The following is a 7,088-nucleotide window of genomic DNA, read 5'->3' as shown; positions in this document are numbered from 1 at the left end:
ACAAAAGAGCAGTGGTTGAACTGAAATGCATATAGGTGCATTACAGGGAGCTAGATGTGGTAATTTATATAGTACTGCAAATAGTGATACAGTTAGGGACCCAGCTCAGAGTGACGTTAGTTCTGGCTTTCCCAATAGTGATGTAGGTTGGCGCCTTCACAAAAGCGTACAACCCTCGGGTTTCACTGAGGACAAAGCTACTGCAGAGTCGTAGGAACATTCAGAGGTATTTGATGGACTTCCATCTAGTTTGACAGCATCATGACCATCCATAGAGTGGGGGATGAACCAAGATGTGGTGCTGTAAATAATTCTGTAGAGCTGTGTAACTGTACTTTTTCTGAGCACGGAGACAGAAGCCTTGCTTGCTTTTCGAAAGATATGACTGTTGCAAGAACTTGTTTAGAAGAGTAAACTAATTAGGACATTGAGAAGTAGATGAAGAAAAGAGGCATTTTCGACTAAGTAGGCAAGAATTAAAATTTAGATTTTTCAGTGTAAATTATGAAGTTAGGTAAAACACAAGCTAGCAGTGTAGTAAAACTCACTTTAAATATAAAAAGCCAGATCCACTACTAGCTACTTCAGAAAACTTACGTTGTTCCACATTTGGAATAATACTGTGATGGAAAAAAAGCGGAAAACACTGAATATCTGGCTTTTTTGCAGCCAAGCGGTATTTTATCAAACTTTCGTTGTTATTTATCTCAATGGATTTGGCTTCTTCCATCTCTTATACTGAGCCTGCCAGTTCCGTGCCAAAACTGCTGTGTTTGCTGAAGTCCATTTCAGGAGCGTGTATCTAGGAGCAGGGCTACCGAAGCAAGCTGGCTCCCTTGTGCTTTACTGTTTGAGAATCATCTTCGTGATTCTGAAGTTACAATCTACGCAAGCCAAGTTATTATCTACTCAGTAATGCATTGAAGTTTGTGTTGACTCGAGTTAGCTTTTGCTGATTTAGATACCAGTGCTGTGACAGTAGATGGAAAAATTCGCTTTATTGTTGAAACCTCATTATTCTATGAATTTCATAAGAATATGAAAAAAGTTTTGGTTATAGGAATACGAATGTATCCTAAGAAGGTGCTTGAGTTGTGTGGCTGCTACCATTTTTTCCCCCAGGTACTATTTTCCATGAGATTACATATGTAAGATGAATAAAAATAAATTAATATTTAAAGTTGTAGAAACTGAAACAGATTGAGAAAAACTGAAATATCAAGGTCATAGAAATAACAATACTCTAACTGGTAATTGCAGAATAACTTACAATACTGTATTGTAAATGGGACAGACTTAAGGTTGTGTTTTCTAGTGTAAATGTGAGATTCACTAGTTATTTCAAGGTCCTATCTTGTTTTTGTATGAAAAGAATGTATATATGTTATTTCATTGCAATGGGGGACTCATTCTGGAGGAAGTAATTTATCTGAATTTTTAGTTTTTAAGACCTACATGTACTTGATTCTAATATCTCGTCAGTTTCCTTATTTTCATTAGTTGTGTGAATTAGAGCTGTCTCTGTGTCCCTAGCAAAGGGAGAATGGTAACTGAGCTTCCTTTAAGTACATTTCTGTGTTTCTGAGGAAGCTGTTGCACGCTCCTGGGGCTGCATGTTTCCACCATGTCTCTTAATCAGCTGTGCTTCCATCGGTCCACGAAGTGTGAAGCGGTGTTTGGTCTTGATGTTCTCATGCTATGGCAAAGCCCCAATGATTTTTTTTTAATAGACTTTCTAACATTTGTGGCATAAAAGACCTGAAATTCATGAACATTAAATTGTAGGAAGATCATCAGTCTTCTCAGCATGTACACAATATTTGTGAAAGGAGCTGTATGGCCACTCACTGTCTTTCCTTTTAAAAAAGCAGTGTATTACAGAAGACAGGGCAAGTCAAATCAGTAAACTTAGAAGAAATAAAATTTGATCACTTACTAAAACTTCAACAGTTTTTAAGAAATGAGTTCAGTCAGGGAGACGTGATATTAGGAAAGTTACACAGTGATTGTTTCTGTACTGTTTTTCTGTTTTAGAAGTACTTGTGTCCTCATTTGAAATTTTGATTTGGGGTGGTTATCTGTGGTAAAACAAGCCATATAGGCTGTTTTTTGGTAATCTGTTTGGTATCAGTGATAATGCAGTTTGTGGGGCTGGAGTGTGCTCAGCATCTCGCAGGTACTCTGCACCTCAGCATATCATCATTTGCTAACTTTGAGAACGGCATCTCTACCTACTTGATTCACTAAGTCCATTTTCTCACTATCGTGTCAGCTGTATCTTTTACTTTAAACCATCAAATTAAATAATGGTTTATGCTGGCTTTTTATTTTAGTTCATGCATTTAAAACCTGGAACTCGGATAAAAAGATAGTTTCAGAATAAATTCAGTATATTATTTATGAGTGGAGCAACACATTAGCATTGAGTTCACAATAGATCATACCGCTTTTATTCCATCTTACAAGCTTAGCAGCACAAACAGAATAATCAACATATTATTTGGCTGTCATCTGCTGAACAGAAACCAGAGATCACAAGGAGGTTTTCCCTAGCTGCAGTGATGGCCTTTTTGTTCCAAGCCCCCATCTGGGAGGGCCATGGTGTGTTATCATATGGAACGCGGGGTTTTCTGTAATCTGCTTAGCTGCACTGCAGTTTGAATCTTTATTCCATGTTTGTGTAATTTATAATTTTAATGAGACCATGGCTCTTGTGGGCTTTGAAATATATTAAAAGCTCTTTTGTGCATATGCTTTTGTTCTTGCTTAATAGGCTCAGTGTATTTAAAACTGATGAATTTTTATTCATGGATTTGGATGTCTGGGGATTAACTTAGACTGAATATCATTGCACTCATCTATTGATGTTTGGAACTTTTTTAATACTTCTATCTGTAAGTGGAGGAGAATTTACAGAACTTGTGTTTTAGAAATAACTCATAAAATTTTACTGAGCAATGAGAAAAAGTACTGATTACAGTTTATTTTTACTGCATAAACTCACGTGAAATACAATCTATGCTATGAAAGATAAGTAGCTGAATCCATGTATATATGTATATTTAGAACTTCATAACTAAATAACAATTTGGAAAAGCTGTCAACATTTTTGTAGAATAATAGCAGCGAGGAGCACTCGATTTGCATTTTTCTTCTGTTCAGGTAACTTGAAAATGTAAATACGGAGCTCACTCTTGTCTGACTGTGTTTCTTTTCTCCTGTTCAACACACTTTTTAATGCAGAGTATGCATAAGATACCTCGTTAAAGGTGATGCTTCTAACTGGGAAGTACTGATGAAGAACATACAGAAAGATTCTTTGTTAGAATTGTATTTTCTGACAGTGCAAAAACTGGTCTTGTTCTTTGCTTTTGTATTTTTCAAATGTTTAATAATAGCTTTGATTTACTGTTTGTGTTAAGGTCTCATACTGCGTGACACTGTGTTCATAAACTGCTCTGGAGTACTCCTTGATGATGGCATTCTAATCTGAGACTAACACTGGGGATAAGCTTGAGACACTTGTATTTCTTGCTAAACAGTCTTGCTGATGGTTTACGTAAATAGGTTTCTTTGTTTTATGTGGTGTTTTTTTTGTTTGTTGTTGTTTTTGTTTTCATATGAGCAAACAGGTGTGTCAGCGCTGGGAAGTGCAGGGGACATGTGAGCCATGGACAACTTTGGTTTCTGGGGGGTCACAGATTTTAAGTGCCTAATGTGAAAATGGAACTTGTAACTCTTTGTCTTAGTTAATTAAAATTAATTTGAAATGTTTGCATGTCTGGCTCGAGAATTTTTTTGAAATTTAAGATAAATGCATATGGCTCAGTATATAGTTATTTGACCCTTGTCACATAGACATGGCGTATTTTTCTCAGTCACTGGGAAAGTGGCTGTGCTGTTTGTCAGACCTTTGGCGTTTTTTCTAACTTTGCCATTGTTACAGGAAATGTTAAGTGAGTATTTCAGCATCCCTCAGAGGCTCAAACTTGCCATGTATGAGCGTGCTGCTGTTCAGCTATTTGGATTTTGATGTTCAGCAAAGATGAGCGTATAGAGCTGCAGAGGAAGACAGAAGCCCTGCAATGCGTCTGACCATTAATACAGCATTTTATACAGGGTTGTGGGGTTGTTAGGAGGTGCTTCCCAAAGGTGAATAGAACCAGTGAGAACTACTTGAAATCTCTTTTGAGAAATTGCTTGTTCTTATGTAGGTAGTTGCTAGTTGTTTAACACCAGAGGATTGCATTATGTGAATGTATGTTTACAGGATTGAGCTCCCTGTCAGCTTGAGATCAGTACATGAAGGAGCACTTGTTGGAGACAAACTGTCAGTGCCTAGTAGAGTTAATGTGGAAAAATAATCTTCTCTTCCAGAATATCAGTAAGCTTTCTCAGATTTGCCAGACTGAATCCAGTGTTTCTTCTAGAGAAAACCAACAGCTAGAAATAAAAATCAAGCTCTGTCTGACGCCCTGCTCAGAAAGACCTTTTGAAAATTGTTCCTTGTTTTTCTTGAGATGTTTGGAATCCTCAGATTATAATTAGAATATTTAAAACAGATTAATTACATTGTCTATCTGATACGGAGTCTTTCCCGATAAACATGATATACACCCTTCACTATTCTAGTACATGTAAGGTTAATTTCATGCAGAAGTTTTAAAAGAATAGATTAATGTAAATAACAGCTCAAACATAAATATATAGATAGCCTAGTCAGTGTGCAGGTTTTTTTGTTTTGTGTTTTGGGATTTTTTTAAAGTAATAATCTTAGAGGAACTCTTCAGGAAAGAGATGTTGCAAATTATGGGATTACCTTGTGTGAAGAAAGGTGTCTGGTTAGAAGCGGAGAATGTTAGGAGAGTAATTTCCATTAGCTAAGGAAAAACTGATAAACTATCACTAAATATTCAGTGAAAACTCAGAAGTAGGAAGCATTATATAAAGCAAGTGTGACTGGAAGTTTTTTATTGTAGTGAAATATCAAGTCCAATAATTTGTTTAGCCACGCTTCCTTTGGCTATGACTTTGATTTTCCTGTGTTTAAATTTTTGGCGCTATATGTTAAACTGTCTTACACAATGCCATTGGTTATCTGGAAATGATAAATCTGCTCATTGAACTTCCTAATTTATTATGTACACAGTTAATTGTAATCCAAGATTACAGCAAACAAGATGTTAATTTCTAGACAACCTATGTCCATTTCCCTCAGAGCGTGGTTGTTAGAGCAGCAAAGAACAGGCAGAGAACACCATTTGTGCTATCCTCACAGGAGCTGTCAATAAAAGATGTAATAGGGGATTTAGGAATCTGGAAATGGCCAACTAATTTATGTGAATCTATTTTATTTCAGCTAGAAAGACCAAGCTCTGTTTCGTCTGCACTGCATATTGCAGAGCACAGGCTGTCTATAGAAAACCAGGCGGCTGCATATGGATAGTCCCTTGATATCATTCACTTGCTGTGTAATCTTATTATGCAAAGTTCTAATCTTCACCTAGAATGAATGCCTCTGGGTCAGAATATAGTCATATCAGGGTTTTTGAGGTCATGTTTTGTGATCCTTAGCTTATTCTTCTAAGTAGGGCTGGGATTTAAAGAGTATTCCCCAGACACTAGCAGAGATAGACGGCAAAACCTGCTGCCTTTTTGGAAGACAAGACCAACATGAGGTCCCTGGTAGGATTAAACTTGATTTGTAGCTGTAGGATTTTTTAACAGATGTATTATTGGACAGGGAATAGGGGGCCACCAGCACAGCGAAATTGGATCACGATTGGCATTCTCAGGGAGTCCGCTGGCTGCTAAAACAGCAGCTGCATGTGGATTTGACTTCTTTCAGGTGAAGCGACTTCCAGTCATTTGGAAAGGATGGGATGAAAAGGAACCTTGGTGATAATTTTGATGTCTGCAAGATTTAGTACCAATGTAATGGGATTATCGGTAACACCTTCACTGCAGAAAAAGCCACCTGGCGCTATAACTGGCAGCAACTGAGAACTAATCCTTTCCCATCTCTTGGATGTCATTCATGAGGCTCAAAGCGATTTCCACCCTGCTAGCTGTGATTAATTTTATAAACAAACAAAAAAAAAAAAAATCAAATGATGAAGGCATAGGCTATGTAGAGAAAAGGGAACAGAAGATAATAGTAATTACCTTTTGCATTTTATTTGCTGCAGGGGATAAACTATACAGTTCTTGTAAAATAACCAAATTGTATTCTGTGTGATAAATATGGATGTGTAACCTTTTTTAATTAATGTCTATGTTCTGTATAAAAACAATGTCTATTTTGCTATAAAATTTTCAGCTACCTGCTATATGACAGTAGGTAGTACCTGGAAGTAATTACAACAGGTTTTATGCCGCTAGTTCTGTGATAAGGATGTTTATACAACAGCTCCATTAAGTTTTCAAGGGGCCTGTGACTTAAATAATTTGTTTTATTGTGCTTAATGGTCTTGTGCTGTATCTGGTGGAGTTGCCTGCTGACAGCACTTTGTATTAAAATTAATTGTGTCGTGGAAAAAAAGTTGTTCCATTTACTGTCTTGCGATCAACAGTATGGTGTTGTTTCAAAATGTACTGATAAATAGTTTTCTGAGGAAACTATTGTACTTTACTGATGCTAGAGCAATTGTAAGATAAATATTCTGTGGAGGTTTTTTTAATAAACTAGAGTTGTGGGGTTTTTTTTTGTCTGGGCTTACTCTTACTACAACCATTCACTTACTAACTAGAAGTTGTTATTTAAAATTACGTGGAAGCTTTCAGGATTGTGGTTATTGTATGGAATGAATATTGGATGTCTCAAGATGGACCTTAACGTTAAAAACAAACCCCCCAATCCTCTGAAGTTATCGTGTTAGGTTCAAACTGTGTATAATCTAGGTACTATATATGTGCCTTAATTTGAAATTAACTTTCTTGAGTAGTAATAATTAACTTTCTTGAGTAGCCATATATAAAAACTTTTTTCATCATTATCATGAACATCTGATAAGCCTGAGCATTTTAAAAAATCCATTGTGCCATACTTATAAAACGGGACTGGTGAAATCCATGTCTTGGGGGTTAAG

Source organism: Egretta garzetta, unplaced genomic scaffold (assembly GCF_000687185.1).
Source record: "Egretta garzetta isolate BGI_Z169 unplaced genomic scaffold, ASM68718v1 scaffold523, whole genome shotgun sequence".
Lineage (NCBI taxonomy): Eukaryota > Metazoa > Chordata > Aves > Pelecaniformes > Ardeidae > Egretta > Egretta garzetta.
This window is presented reverse-complemented; position numbering follows the sequence as displayed.